Source organism: Marmota monax, unplaced genomic scaffold, assembly GCF_021218885.2.
Source record: "Marmota monax isolate L192 unplaced genomic scaffold, Marmota_monax_Labrador192_F-V1.1 WCK01_AAM20220418_F8-fsc00012, whole genome shotgun sequence".
Taxonomy (NCBI): Eukaryota; Metazoa; Chordata; class Mammalia; order Rodentia; family Sciuridae; genus Marmota; species Marmota monax.
The window spans coordinates 10712698-10729755 of record NW_026695227.1 but is presented as its reverse complement, the minus strand read 5'-3'; positions in this window follow the sequence as shown (position 1 = coordinate 10729755).

The window sequence follows — 17058 nt, the reverse complement described above, 5'->3', positions numbered from 1 at the left end:
CGTTAAAATAAAACTTTGATATATCCACAATGGTATTCACACAGTATAATTCACTTTTATATTGAATATTTTACCAAGGAAAATTCAATGAGCTGAACCTTGACATAGAAATAGAGAGACATCTATTACTATTTTTACTCTACTGTTAATTTATTTTAGTAAGTAAATTATGCCATAAAAAAGATATTAGGCATTGAATCAGCTCTTTCAGGCCCTGAAAAGATGAGCTAGGAACTGAGGTAGAGTCTGTAGATAACTTAGGTAGTTTGGAGGGATTATTAAATACTATTAATTTTTTTTAACCAAAACATGACTCCAATTCACTAGGAAAACCAGACTTCATGGGTAGTGAGCACTTCAGAAAAGCACAATCCATTCCTGTCTCAGGGTCCCAGGAATGTGATGTAGCAACCCAATCTTTCTTTAGTGTTGCTGTATGAATTTTGAGGTCAGGATTAATCTAGATAAATTTTTTTTTCAGTGCTGGGCCTCAAACCCAGGCCTTCTGAGGCTAGGCAAGTGCTCTACCACTGATCTACATTCCCAACCTAAATTTAGAGAGAATATTAGCACTTAAATATGTGGTAGTACTATACAAATTTGTAGAACAGATCACTTTGACAAGACTCCCTCGATGAACAAATTACTTCCTCCTTGGTTTTAAATATCTGTATGAAGAAGAAAAGATTCAGGTACTAACTGAGCTGGGGGCATAAAGTAAAATAAAATAACATGCAATAACAGTAAATCGGTTTCATTCCTTTTTAAATTCCAGTAGCTAAGAGGACAGACCTGGAAGGAGAATACCTCATCAATCAGATGGTGGTTCTTAATCAGTACCCTTCTTGTAGGATGATCACAAGGCACTTAACTCTCAGGCAACTCACTTTTCTGACTACAACAGAAGGGAGGCAGAATAAAACAAATTAGTCTAAGACTAAAAAATACCAAGGGCCCTATTAAGTATAAAAAGCTAATAGGGTATGTGCTTCTACCCATAAGTGTGTACATGTGTCTCAGAGAGTGCAAGTGTAAAAGGAAATTAGCAGCTCATGCTGCTTTAGCAAGACAGTACAGAGTTTTCTTGATTCATAAAACCTGACTTATGAGCAAATCTCATACAAAACGAAGCAGCTTTAAGAAGGGAGCTCAGATGGAAAGACAACAGGGTTACTTAGATACAAACATTACTTTTTTCACATTGCCAAAGCAATTCACGTTATGTTTTGATGCTATATTAATGGGATACTGAAAACATAGAAGAAAAACAAGCCTCCCATATATAAGCATTTGATGCATATGGGGAAAAAATCAGAAAAAGTTAATTTTAGTAGCAATATCAAGTGAAAACTTAGTAACTCTATGCAATTTTATATCCTCCATTATTTTCTGTTTATTACTACTTCATTAGTCTCTCTTTTTCTTTAAAAGAATACATTATAATAAAGACTTCCCATGATTCCATGGATACATAATTGAAAGCACTATCAGTGGCAGTTGCTGAAACTATGTCTAAAAGATAGGTTTCACCATACCTTGTGATGTATTGAAACCGTATTAGCATAACGGAAACATAACCCTCTAGAGACCCAGACATGAAAGAAAAGGGGCTAGGTTTTTTTGCATATGTGTCCCTTTTGCATATGTGTCCCTTGAATAAAATATGAAATAAGACAAAAAAAAATATGATATTTTTTTCTTACAATAATGTTTCAAAATTCCATATTTTGATGGGGCCAGGGTTGTGGCTCAGCAGTAGAGCACTCGCCTAGTATGTGCGCGCCCTGGGTTCAATCCTCAGCACTGCATAAAAATAAATAAAGGTATTGTGTCCACCTACAACTAAAAAATAAATACTTAAAAAAATCCATATTTTGAAAATAAAGTGAGAAATCACAAAGTGAGGCATTTGAGGATCTTTGCTAGCCAATAAGGAAATCAGAGGTTGTAACCTGAAAGGCTCAGAATTATATGCCAAGGTGGCAAAGAAATGGTCAGTAAGAATTTGTCATTGCTTTCCATGCCTCCCCTGTTATGGAACCGTCCCTAGCATCATTGCACATTCAGGCCTCTGGCCAAAACCGGCCCAGCAAGGAAACATCCATGGTGAGAATGACGTAGAGCTGAGGGGCTCCCCCAGGACTCCCAAGCAATTTTCCTTCCTGCAAATTTCTCCCCCACATCGTTGCACACTACGCACTTTTACAGTGGATCATCTCTGACAAAAAATGTTCCATTCCACTACTTAAGGAAGTAACTCATGTCTTTTTTTTTTTTAATTTTTTATTGTTGGTTGTTCAAAACATTACATAGTTCTTGATATATCATATTTCACACTTTGATTCAAGTGGGTTATGAGCTCCCATTTTTACCCCATATACAGATTGCAGAATCACATCAGTTATACATCCATTGATTTACATATTGCCATACTGGGGGGGGGGGATAGTAGAGGATAGGAAAGGCAGCAGAACACAACAGACACTAGTATGGAAGTAACTCATGTCTTAATAATTGTCTCAGCAGCTTATGTAAACTGCCACCCACTGCAGATTCACCCCAGCACTGTCACAGAGTTGTTGAAATCCACACTTCGTCCAAGTTATTCTCAATAGTTGTAACAATGGCTAACGGTTTATTGGGCACTTAAATTACGTAGACACCATTACATTCTCCATTTTTCAGATGCCACGTCAGAAACTAAAAGGTCAAATTACTCTCTGAGGCCCTAACTTTTATCATGGGTGAACCAATAATTGAACCCACATATATTTCTTCATTATACAATTCCCAATTTGATATACTCTTCCAAGTTGGAGTAGATTATTTATTAAATGAAGCATAACTTATTTACATCATAAATAAAATAAAGACAAACATAAGAAGAAAAAAACTAAACTATAAGGAATTCTCATTCCTGTGCCTAAGAGGATAGCTGCTTTTATTTCTGATTTAACTCATTCTGGGTCTTAAATTCATGTCAGAAAGCTCTAAGAAGTATGTTCTCAACTCTCCAAAACAGATGCATCTTTAGCAATAATGTGGTCCCTGAAATCTTCTGAACTGATCAAGGAGAAAAGTATTTTTACATGTCAGTTTTTCTTTTCAGGGTAATAATGCCTGTGCCTTTTCTCCTGTCTCCCTGCTGGAGGCCCACAGCTGTTCACGAGAAAGGCATTGACTCTTCATTTGAGTCTTTCTCCACCTCAGCTACGATCTTCTTCTATTAAATCTGCCTCGTTGGGGAGGATTTTTCTCCTACCCTCTAGGAATGAAGTAAAGTGACCTACTTCTCTCTGCAATTACTAATATCCATGACTTACTCATTATTTTGTTTTAGAGGTGACTTAGGTTACCGTTTGAAGGCATTTTTTAAAGAAAGAAGATTAAAACTTTGAACTGTAATTCAACATGTTTTTAACTGGTAGCATATCTATGAACTTAAACTTTTCTCCCGAAGATCATTCAAAAAGACTTTTCAAAAGCACAAAACTACACTCTTTTAATAGCGTGGATATTTGGTGCTGATGAAAGTTAGTTATTTCTCTCAAGAGAACCATCATGAAGGTGAGTTCCAAAGATGTGAAATTTGCTTCTGGAATCTGAGATTGGAGACATAGTAACAAGGTACATGAAGGTGACCACTGCCCTTTTGGAACATAATTTTTGGTTGACATTTTCCCAAAGTAAAAATAGTAAATGCAGAAGATCCTTGCATATGGAGATTTACCATCCGTGATTTGAGTACTCACAAGTACTCCCAAAGGCCCCGTAATGTGTAATCTCTTGTGCTCTCTATTGAGGCGTGCATTTCAGTTAGGGCCCACTGGTTTGCCTCACTCATAACTGAGTCCTGCCAACCCCTCAGCATTAGCATCTCGTCATACTTGTCATAGTCTCTACTTATCCCTGGGAACCATTACCGCAATTAAAGTAAAACCCAAAGCTCTTAAATGGCCTGTAAGTCCCTATATGATCTGCCCCTTTCCATCCCACCCAACTTTCTGGCCTCATTTCAAACTACCCACGTGTCATTCTGTACCAGCCACACTGGCCTTCTCACTCACACAGAAAGGGCCTTCAAAAATAGGTCCTTTGCCCTTCATGGTTTCTTTGCCTGCAGTCAGTACTCCCTTCCCCCAGTTCCGTGGGGGAATATCTGGCCATACCTGATTAGTGTGTCCATCGTCAGTTCTAGTTGGTGTCTTTTTCCTAACAGTTTATCAAGGAAGCCTTTTTGAACTGTAACACCCAAGATGGGCCCCTACACTCCAACCCTGATACTTGTTTAATGCAACGAAGCAACGTTTTGTTCTTCCTGGTACTTATAACTCTCTCTAAAATACTACATGTATTTGTGTTTTGACTTACTGTCTTTTTGAGCCCTGCCTTTCCATACAGCACAGACCTTCCGGCTTCCTGCTCCTTGGTCCTCAGGAGCATTCTTCCTTCTCACTGATGTGAAGCCTCACTGCAAAACTGGTTTCTGAGAAGAGGATTGTTTACATATCAAAGGTTTACATATTTTGCCATAAGTGAATCTTTTCTAAGTTGGGCTTTATAGTTCTTAGGAGAAAACTATAATTCCTTTGGTGAGTGAATAGAAATAATTTTCTAGTTACAATTAAAAACTAATAATAATGATAGTGGTTACCACACTAAATGGCCAATTACTCAATTACCTGACCATAAAGTCCTGCCAAAAGGCTATTCTGGACCATGCAGACTAGTTTGGGGGTGCCTTGGCAATCTCGTCTACAGTACAGCACCCCCTCCTTGGCAAAAACATGTTTACAGTAGGGATGTGAAGTGCTGAAGCCCGACATTCGATGGTGCTGCACCCCCAACTCCAACCTGGACTGTTAAGGCTACTTTTGATGAGCCTCTCCAGCTGCCTCCAGGCAGGAACATCAAAAGGGCACATCAAAGCTCCTAGTCACAGTGGAGAGGAGCCCTGCAAACCTGGTGACGCTTTTTTCTTCAGGCTCCACAACAAATACAAGTCTTCAGGCCTTCCCCCAAGGAGGAGAGAGTAATTTTTAAAAATCCGAGGCTGCTTGCCCTAAGGGAGGAGAGAGACACCATCCATGCAGGTAGAGGATCAGGTCCTTCTCCCCATCCTACATTTCTGAGAATTGAGGGTTTGTATTAATGGAAAAAACAAACAGGGGGGAAAAAATAAGAAAAGAAAGTTTGGTCCGTGCTTCGCTGGTGTGTGCATTTTAAAATGCAAATAACAAAGGCTGAAAATGATGAAGTGAGTATGTGCTGTCTCACTGACATGCAAGACAGGCAATTAATGAAACTCTGGGCCACAATATCAGCTGCCTGCTGACTTCTGCAATTGAATTAAAACTATCATAAGAATAATACAAGGACTTGCCCTTGTCCTTCTTGTCTATGTGTTTATTTAATTTTCTGTCCAACTGACTCTCAAATAAATTGGAAACAGCTGCCATTTTTTGATTCAGTAGCTCCATTACCCCCTTGTGACATCATTCTGGGCACGAACACTAACAATAGGTCATTATGTAGCAATTACTTTATTGATTTATGGAAGTTTTTAAGCTCCATCAGGAATATGCACATTCAAGGGGAAAAAAGACCACTTCTGTGTTCTTGTTAAGGAGAAAAACTGAATTGCAGAGGCTGGCATAATGCTGCTCAGATGGGACCTTCCTTACAAAGGAAAGTGTGGGAATAATTCCTGTTTTGATTTTCTTTAAGTAAAATAGAAATGGGGAAAGTCTATAAAGTTTAAAAGTTATAGCACCCATAATTTAATGAAGTAACTAAGCAAACAGATGACTCAAGTGCTGCTGTTATGTAATACAAGGACTTCAGTGGTATAATAGAAATTGCTTGAAACAAATTAACAGTGTTCAAACTCCCATGATGAATGAACTTTCTAAGCTTACACATAACATTTCAAAAATATTACTGCATGAAAACATGCTTTCTTTCTCAGTTCAAATGGATCCTGTAAGACTTCACATTTAGGTTAAATGCCTGTTCCACATCAGTCAGCAGACCATACTTTTAACCACCTGTCAGTTCTTAATCAGGCCATTTACCTGGGCCCCTATATAAATAAGCAAGGGTTTCCTCTCTTGTAAACAGCTGGCTTCATTTCACATTCTTTTGGTTTGGGGAACTTGGATCTAGAGATAAAAAAAAATGTTCAGAAAAAAAAAAAAGGCATAATGAATCCTCAGGGGGATTCTCACCTGACGAGATAAGGAACAGGATTTCTTCATTTTGAGAAATGTCCTCCATTTCTTCTCTCCATCTCTCAACTTTTATTTTTGGGAAGAGCATCTTACATTTCTTCCTTGAAATCTGTATCTAAGATCGCTTGGCTCTTACTGGTGGTCAATATTCTGTCATTTCCATCAATCTCCTGGTAGGGGAACTATTCTAGGCCCAACATCTACTGAAAGGACAGTTCTGGAGGAGACAACCTCATGGGAGCATGTAGAAGTGATGGCCAGCCCTAGACCAGTATCCTGAGCATGAGTAAGGATGCTGCGACTTGCAACGATGAACTTGAACTTCACCTATTGATGGTTCTACCTCTGACTAGATCCAAAAGGGACATTTTAGGAAATTAAAGTAGTAGATGATCCTGCTCAAGAAATCTGTCTTCTTAATGCATAGGAAAGAGAAACTTTAGGAGTCTGATAATTCATAACACTTGAAGTCTACATTCTAAAGATAAATGACAAAAATGTGTTAGGAGAGAAAGTCTCCTTTCTGTTCTGATTGTGCAAATGTAATTGAGTCTTTGAGGTAAAAAGTACAACCTGGAGAAAGGATGATAGTAAGTGCTGAAATTGGGTCCTGTCCAAAGAAGGATACTTTTGCAGAAAAGTAAAGGGATCAAAGATATGATCCTGACATATGGGAATTTATAATGTAGCTGGGCCGCTAGTCGGCAGTTTTAAAACAATGCAGATGATCTTATGAAAACATACACACACACACACACACACACACACAGGATTTGACATTCAGATACCTAGGTTATAATCACAATTATGCTGTTAATTAGGTGTGAGAACTTAGATGAATCACAAGGTCTTAGAGTCCTTCTTTAGGATTCTATTTCTCTTAGTTGTAAACTGAAGAAAATGGGCCAGATTTTCTTTTTCTAGGTCCCTTTTAGTGCTCATAAATCCCATGATCATGATAAAACATATATCACACAATTTCTCACTTAAATTCACATGCCATAATTTATATTTTAACTAATCCATTAAAATGGCAAATGAGTCTCTATAATTCAAAAGAACAAGAATACTGTATCTTGTTGCACAAGCACATCTTTCACACATCTGAATGTCACAATTCTTGCTTTCTTCATGAAATAGCCCAAATCAATGAACTCGTCAATAGAAAAATGTTTGTAATAATAGCAAAAAGTACATGTTAACATAAAGCCTTTTCTGTTGAAATATCATTTATAAACCACTACTATGTGCTTTCTTAATAATTGGTCTTTAGATTAATAGTTCTAAACTACAAGATTAGGAGAGTGTAAAGGGAACATTCATTTGAGATGACCCAATCAATACGTTGACAAGTTTTTGAAAGAGTTAAGTCTGGAGGCAGGTCTTGAAAAAAGTTTCAGACATGGCATGATGGAAGAGAAAAGGAGGAGGATAGCTCATAGGACATATAAGAGCAATGACAAAGAAGCAGGTATAGTGAGTCTGAATTTTGTGAGGTAAAATGGATGGTTATGATGGAGATCAATTGGGGCATATGCACTTGATACTTAATAAATGAGAGGTGGAATACCGTGAATAGATAAAGGGAGTATTTTGCTTTGCTTCTTGGAGGAAATGCATGATTAAAGCAATGTCTAATGAAGACTGCTTTGTTAGCAGTGTGGTGAATAGTCAGGGGAATAGAAGAACTAGAAACAGATAATACAAACAAGATAGTTCACATAGTCAAAGAACGAAGAGATAAAACACTGGAATAGGATAAGGATTTTGGAAATGGAAAAAAAGAAGAGGCTCAAATCCAAAATTACTCAGAAAGAAAGAATTAACAGTTTGTGAGAACCTATTTGATATGGGAAGCCAAATAATAAAAAAGGAAGTAGTAAAAATTAACTACCAGATGAATGTATCAGAGTATTAATTGGACAGTTGAGTCATTGGGAAAGGAACACAGAAGGAGGGAGGAAGTTTATTTCATTGAATTCAGGGCATAAGTGTCCCACTGGAAGTACAGCCAAATGAAAGCAATTCATTAATAACTAGGCATAGAATCCTCCTGAAAGTTTGGGGTTAGAGCACTAAGCTTTCATTCAGCAAGCATTTATCAACTATTCATCAAATACCTCTGATGAGCCAGGCATTGTGCTTAATGCTTAGAACAAACAAAACAAACATAACCCCTGCATTCCAGAAGTTTTGTCTAGTGTGAAATACAGAAAATTACCTAGTTCCTTACATTGTCTTGTAATCAGAACTATAAAATATATAATTAATATTCCAAGAGGAAAAGCCCACAGTCCTGATAGCTATGTGAGTTTGGGAAAATAAGGTGAATAAGAAATAAAAAGATAAATGATTGTGATTTCAAAGAAGAACAAATCTTTCTCTAACAGATATCAAGAATTTTATAACCTAAAATAAAGACGGCATACTAGACTAGTGGCAGAATACAGGACCTGAACATTTACAATCAACTAATATATAGTAAGGGTGGGACTGAAATTCAGCCAGGTAAAGGATGGGCTTTGCAGTAAGTAGTTTTGCATCAACTACATTTGAAGAATAAATTTCAAACTGTGTTTAATATCATAGACAAAAATTAATTCAAAAGACATCATATGTATAAATTTCAAAGGAAACCTAAAAGTTCTAGAAGAAAATTAAGAATACAATAGTTGTGGACTTATTTTTAAGATTTCTTAAATGCATCACAAGAACACTGACCATATATGTAAAGATTGAAAAGTTTCATGTTATTAAAATTAAAAACTTCTATGCATTCAACACAGAACTCATGTCTGAAATATATTAAGAACTTCTACAAATAAAAAAGATCATTTTTTTAAATCAAGAAAGACTTGAATAGATATTTCAAAAAAGAAGATATTCAAATGCCTACAAATATACGCAATATGCCCCAGCATTGTTATCCCTTAGGAAAATTATGTTAAACCAAATTTAGATGTCACTAAATGCCTCTAGAGTGGCAATATCAAATATTGGTGAGTAAGTGGGACTCTCATACTTTGTTGATGAGAAACTAAATTGATGTGCCCACTTTAAAAATTTTTGTCAGTATATACTAATGCTAAACATTTTCATACCCTATGACTCAGAAATTCCACTCCTAAGTATATTCCAAACTGAAATTATTGGTCATATCAATCAGAAGGCAAAAATGTTCAGAATAGCATTATTCATATGAGCAAGAAACTGGAAACAACCTACAAATTCAGCAACAATAGAACTGATAAATAGATTTTGATAAGTTCATACAATGAAATAACATACAGTAAGGGAATCAAACTACTGTCAAGAAAATCAATGGATGAAATGATTTTGAAAAAAAAAGAAAAAATAAAGGACATAATGCATGGTTCCATTTATAGTAATCAAAAATAAGCAAAACTAGTCTTTTCAACAAATGGTTCTAGAACAATTGGGTATCTAAGATGAAAAAACATAACTTGGATCCAAACTTTGAATCATATTAAAAATTATGCCAAAATAAGTCAGATTTAAATATAACACTAAAAACTATAAAACTTCTAGAAGTAAACAAAGAAGAAACTGTTTAACCTTAGATTAAGCCAAGATTACTTAGATACAAAATACATGAGAGAAAATATTGGTAAATTCAATTTCATCAAAATTTCAAATTTCTGGTCTTCCAAAGCTACTGTTAAGAGAATAAAAGGAAAGCCACATAGTGGAAGAAAATATTTACACATTATGAATCTGATGAAGTGACTATATCCAGAACACGCAAGGGACTCTCAAAATTCAATACTACTACTACTAATAATAAACTTTTAAAAAATAAGTGAAGAATCTGAACAATCACTAAAGAATATATATGGATAGCAAATAAGCACTGGCAAAAATGTAAAAAGGCTAACAATATTAGTCATAAGAAAAAGCAATGAAAATAAAAATAAAACTAGAATGATGCCACTTTCCACTGATTCCACATGGTTGAAATTAAGAAGACTGACTATAGTAAAAGTTGGCAAGCATGTGAAGAGATAGAAATTTTCATATTCTGCTGGTAGGAACACTATGACCACTTTGAAAATCAGTTTGGCAATTTCTTTAAAAAGTTAACATGAACATCTCATATGATCTGTGGGAAGCCATTCTCGCACGTGATTGGGCACCTCCCGGATTGGGTGTGAGGTGCTCTGGCTAAACTGTGTCGCAGCTTTCCCCACCCTCTCCTGGTGCGAGAGCCTGTCCGTGTGGGGGTGTGACTGACCACTGACCCTGAGGCCAATCACTGACCCTGACCTTGGAATGCTGCCCCCCTCGACCTTCATTGGATGGAATTTTCCCCTGAATTTCTTGTTCCCCAATAAAAAGCCACTCCCTGGCGTGCTCTGCCTCTGACCACTTTGAAAAACAGTTTGGCAATTTCTTTAAAAAGTTAACATGAACATCTCATATGATCAAGCCATTTATTCCTAGCTATTTGCAAAAGAGAAGTATAAGCATATATCACATTAAACTATAACTTTATTTGTAATAGCCAAAAATGGGAAACAATCCAAATACCCATCAACTGGTAAATGGATTAAAAAAATATTGTGGTATATCCAAACCATGGATGTCTACTCATCAATAAAAGGAAGGAAGTGTTGACACATGCTACATCACAGGTGGATCACAGAATAATTGTAGATGAAAGAAACAAGGTCAACAAAACAAAAAAAGACACACTGTATAATTCTATATAGCATTCAGGCCAGGCCAGGCCAGTGCAGTCGATGGTTGCTGGGAAATCAGAGGATAAGGAAACTTGGAAAGGAGAGATTACAAAGAGGCAGGAGGAAACTTGGGGAAAGATGGATGTGCTCCTGGTCGCGATTTGTTGGTGTCTTCACAGATGTTTTCCTGTCCAAGTTCAGCAAATTTTACCCTTTGATATATGCCATTTATTGTATATCAGGGATACCTTTTAAATTTTGTTAATAGAACAAGCAGGCAAAATTAATCTTTGAGGCAATAGTTGGTCAAAGGGGACATGAGAAAGAAAGCCTTCTGGTATAATAGAAATCTTCTCTCTGTAGTTTCACATGGGAACATACACACACACACACACACACACACAGAGCTATATATTTCAGTTTTATGCATTTCATTGAATTTAAGTTGCAATGCCACTAAAATCATTTTTAAATAAGCAGTTTAGGACCCAGGGTAGTGAATATGGAATAAAGGGTCTGTCACCATGAATAATAGCAATCAAGAACATAAGATATGACAGAGAATGATATTTGAAAAAAGGAAAGAAATTAGAGGCACGCACCTAGACAACAGCAAGTGAGCTTGATTCCAGCCATCTAAATGAACCCAGCATGACCACAGGAAGGAGCTGACTGACCCTGTGGTCTATTCTCCAGTGACCCATTTTGCTAGCCTTCTCTCTTACTCACTGTTGTCCTGCTTTCTTATCTGTTTGAATCCCTGGCTGAAGAGCTGGGAGTGAGGAAGAAGAGCATTTGACCCTGGGTCATTCCCAAAGGTCAAACTTCATGAAGTTCGCCCAGAGGATTGGAATAACATAGAAGTAAACAGCAGCACAAAAGGATAGATTACAATCCTGTTTACTGAAAGAGCGATGGGAAGTCAAAATATTCAAGATAATCATGAAGAAAACTCAAGAATTTTGGAAATATTTGTAGACTGCAGGGTTTTATGAATTTTATTTTTAATTTTAACAGGTGAATGTCATGAATAGGCAGAAAAGAATGTTGGGGAAGGAGTTAATATAACCTTTCCTTTTCATCTCCTTTTCACTCCAGGTAAGGAATGAGTAAAAGAAAGGTATTTTTGCCTCATTACAACCCATCCAATGTAACTTCCAAGATAAAATGAAGAAAAACAATCTTTCTGTCTTTCAGGTGGCTTTCACTGTGCAGGTCTCCGGCATGCATGTGAGTGTTGAGGTGTGGCCATGCAGGCATTGCTGGCATGCAATTGAAAGGAGAGAAATGAGCTGGTATGAGCTACCCATAGCCACTTTGAGAGGAAAATATCTTAAAGCTTCTAAAGAGCAAACTAAGGTATTAAAAAATCAAAAGTACAAAATAAAAGATAGAAATTTTGTGGTTCAAAGCAATCCAGTTCTCATTTGAGGTAAAATGAACTAAGACCTCAAGGCACATAGTACTGAAATTTGAGATAATCACTGAGAAAATAATCTCCAAAGTTAGCAATATTGTGACACCCAGATAATCTAGGCTCTGACTTATTTTAAACTGCATTGAGTGGGTCCTGTGGAGCCCACAGGTGCACAGGAGGCAATGGCTGCCAAAGGGGGAGTGAAGACTCATGGAAAGTCCTTATGTTATTTCATATATTTCATTCTTGGACACCACCCAATCTAAACTATCAGCGTGCCAATGATGAATAAAATGATATAATATGATTTAAAGCTTTAAAACTATTAAGGTTAAAGAGTCATCACACATTTTAATTGAAGCAGATGTGAAGTGGCCTTTTCCAAAGGTAAAAGATTCACATATAATCATGTCTCTGCTGCCCTACCAAGGCGTCAACCCAGGATTCCAATCCAAGAACCATGACTAAGTTCATACACACCACACACACACACACACACACACACACACACTTTAAGATTTTTACATATAACATAAACATTTATATATATATGAACTTCCTGTATTTACTCCTTTGTGTAGCACTTCCCATTGAGCCTGGGCTGAATCTGTGACACTCTTTTGAATAGAAAATGGTAGCAGAAGTATAATAAAAAGTTATAGAAAGTCTTGGAGCTTTAGCTTGGGTCTCCTAAATTATCTAAAAAGTAAGAATTCCTCCCAGAATTCAGACACCAAATTATATGTATTGCCTGCATGTAAGTGCTCTAGTCAAGTGCTCCAGCTAATCTCCCAGACAATAGACAGCATCAACTGCTAGCCACTTGAAATCCAGGTCAAAAATTCCAGTCCAGTTTTTCTTCCAAATAACATCAATAACCAACATCATGTGGAGCAGAAGAACTGCCCAGCTGAGCCCAGTCAACTCACATCATTGTGAGAGATAATAAAAATAATTGCTGTTTAGTCTACTGAATTTTTTAAATAAATTATTTTGCAAGAATATACATACAAAAAGATTTATTAATCTCTTAAAATGATAGTGTCAGAATATTAATCTTTTAAAGTAATAGACATTAATACCTGATGAATCCCCCCCCAAAACTTGGTGATTTAAAATAATGCTCTATCAAACTTTTACTTAAAGAGTCAGATAGTTAATATTTTAGTCTTTATGGACCATATAGCCTCTGTCTCACTTCCTCAGCTTTTCCATTTCAGCAAGAAAGTAGCCACAGAAAATATAAAGACAAGTGGGTATGGCTATAGTCCAGTAAAACTTTATTTACAAAAACTGGCAGCTGATTCACAGGCCATAGTTTGTCAACCTCTCTTTTAAAAAACAATAAGCATGTATTATTGCTCACAATTCCATAGGTCAGATGGATGGTTCTGCTGATCTGAGCCAGGCTTAGTTGATCTCAGTTTGGCTCATTCATGCACCTGCCATCAGCTGGCAGGTTAACAAGAGGCTGGCTGGCCTATGTGGCCTCACTTACATCTGGTGTTTTTCTGGATGCCAGCTGGAGTGATAGGGGTGATTGGGCCACATGTCTCTTATCATCCATCAGACAAACCCAGGGTTGTTCACATAGTGGTGGCAGAGTTCCAAGAGGATAAGCAAAAGCACGCAGACCTTTCTAGGCCTCCATCAGAATTGGCACACTTTCACATCTGTGTCCCATTCTATTGACCAAAGTCAGTCACAAGATCAATTCAAATTCTAGGGATGGGGAAAGAAATTCAACTCTTTGGCGAAGGAACTGAAAATTTTCAACACAAAGGGCATGGCCACAGGAAAAGGTGAAGAATTATGGTCATTTGTGCAAATCATGAGACTAAAAGTATAAGAGACTAACAGCTAGGATTCCAAATGGTGGATGTTCTTCTCTCTTTATTTTATAAATGAAGAAAATAAAACCAGGGAAAGGGGTTGACTTGTTCAGTCATTCTTTTTTAGGTAGGACAGCCCTGGAGAATGAGGAACAATTCACTAACTGCATGCAACCATGGGTTGTGAGGTTCCTGGCCCATTAAAAATTCCATACAGGACTGTTGAGGATTCCTAACACAACTCTGAAGAGTTTTTCTTCTACATACAACTCCTGTCAAGCACCCTGCATCTCAGGTCTCAATTCCAATAAGGCACAGCTAGGATGAGAAATATTTATCCTCTACTTAGTTCCCTAAGAAGTTCCCTTCTGTCCAGAAATCCCCTCCTTATTATTCTCTGAGAATCTTAATTCCTCATTTAGCATATCTTAAACCTAAAATGTCTCCAGACATCTGCATCACTTGGTAAAATGCCATAAATATGGAGTGGCCTGGTGATAATAGGCCCAGTGAGAATGACTCTTACCCAAACAGTTGAGCCAAAGACTTGCTGTAAACACTTAGAATGAGGTGGCTACAGGCTACAAATTACTCACCAGCTGCCACAGTTATAGGCAACATCCCACTAGTCAGCTCATAATCCATAGGGACTTATGAGAATGTTCAAGCTAAAACCTTCTTATTCTCAATTGCTATGCTGTTGGAAAAACAGTAGAATTATCTTTCCCACCCTTATTTAATGGCTTCTCATAATGATACAGCCGTATATTAAGTTCAATCTCCTATTCACAGTTTAATAGCTTATAAAAATAATTTTTCCAGCCTGTTTTTTTCTATGGACAGGATCGACTTAAGCCAAAGCATATGTTAGAAGGAGCTCATCCCTGAATCTAGGAACTTATATTACAGTTTGTCCTAGAATCTCATCTATGCCCAACCTAGCTGCATTTCATTAGGCTAATAAGTTGGTTTAATGTTTTGTTTGTGTTTTCTTGACTCCAAAAATCTAAAATGCCTTGTTGGCTTACTTTGTAAAGCAGCATTCTAGTATTTTTATCCTTAAATCAAATATCTTTTTTTGCAATTCAAAACTTTCTAGGATCAACTCTAAATCTTTTTTTTTAACTCTAAATCTAATACTAGTCACCAATCTCCTAAATATAACCTAAAATTAATTCTCATGCCATGTCAACAAACAGTGATGAGGCTCTAACATAAGCAATTCTCTGAAGTGTGGTTTACTGATTCATCATTTGTGTCCACTCTTCTTCACAGCTTCAGTGGTCATACTATAGGATCACCATTCACCTTCCATGCCCAACACACACACACACACACACACACACACACACCATCAGAGCCTACAGATTCCACCTTCTTCACATCTGAGCAATTGGTTTCTTCCCATTCCCGTTGTCCCTATTTACATGAACCTTTCCTCTAGGCAATCTTGGGGCCCTGCTCATGCTATCCTAATAGGAAAAATAAAAAAAAAAAAACCTTTCACCTCTATGCCTACCAAAATCCCATTTGCACAGCAATAACACTTGCTTTTCCCTAATCAAATTTAACCTCTCCATTTATAAAACCTGTAACTTTTTATGCCTCTACCAGGAATAAAATCATTGTCTGCTATGTTTGACCTTTATTTATATATTTGCTGCTACATAAAGTCCACTTCTCTCTAGGAAGGCAATTTTCCTCTAAAGTTATACCTTTAGCATTTTTGACATCACAATTTTCTAAGGCAAGACCTGCAAAGGATCCCACTGAATTTCTAAAGTTTTTCTGTTGATATAGCAGCAGTTGTACCAAACATGGGAATAAGAGTCTCATGGGAAGTAGAACCTACATTTCCACAATCATGTAGGAAGTGTAAAAGCAAAATTGTTAGTAACCTCCCCAGGGTTTTAGCCAACATTATGATGCTTCTGTGACTTCATGTGATTTACAACTAGTGAAATATTTCAATGCAGGTTTCAAAGTATGAAAGAAAACTTAAGGGTATTTTAGTCATCTCTTCAAAAGCTTGGTTTTGTTATTGAGGTCTACGTGTTTTCTTCATATGTAACTTGATTATAAGACAGCATCAAAATTCATTTCTAAGAGAATATTACCTTGTATCATGTTAACAATGTTTTAAAAGCAACTCCTTGCACAAAAAATATCAAGTTCAATATAAATTGTTTTACACCTCTTTCTTCAATGTAAGATAGGCCCCTTTCTGTTTTGATATTTTCTTTTCTGAATCAAATTACTATGCATTTCTCTGAATTTCTGCATTCTTACTTAGTGGACCCATAGTATTCTAAGAATATACACATTATAATTAACAATTAACTCCTAGATCTAGAGCAGTAATATCTAAACAAAATCTGGACACAAATCGGGCATGTACCTTTGAGTACATATTTGTGTGCTTTACTGATATCTGATTTAATTTTTAAAAAATAGTGGCTAAAATCAAGTGCACAGATCTGATGCCCATATGAGTTAACTAATGTGTTGTTCTATAGAAGCTTTCATCTTTTGATACCGTTGTAGTTTGGATCTAAAATGTCTCCCAAAAGCCCATGTGTTAAAGGCTTGGTCCTCAGCTTGGTGCTACTAGGAAAGGGTAGAAATTTAAAGAGGTGGACCCTAGTGGGAGGTCTTTACCTCAATTGGCAGTGGAACCTCAAAGCGAATTGGGGGACCCTAGACCCTTCCTCTTCCTTTCTTTTGCTTCTCTAGATATAACATGGGTGGTTTTTCTCTGCCACATGCTTATCATAGATTAGTTTTGTTTGTTCTAAACTTTACATCATATACATTCTTGTATCTGGCTTCTTTTTCTCAACTTAATGTCTTTGAGAGATATCATATTGTTATGATTGTCA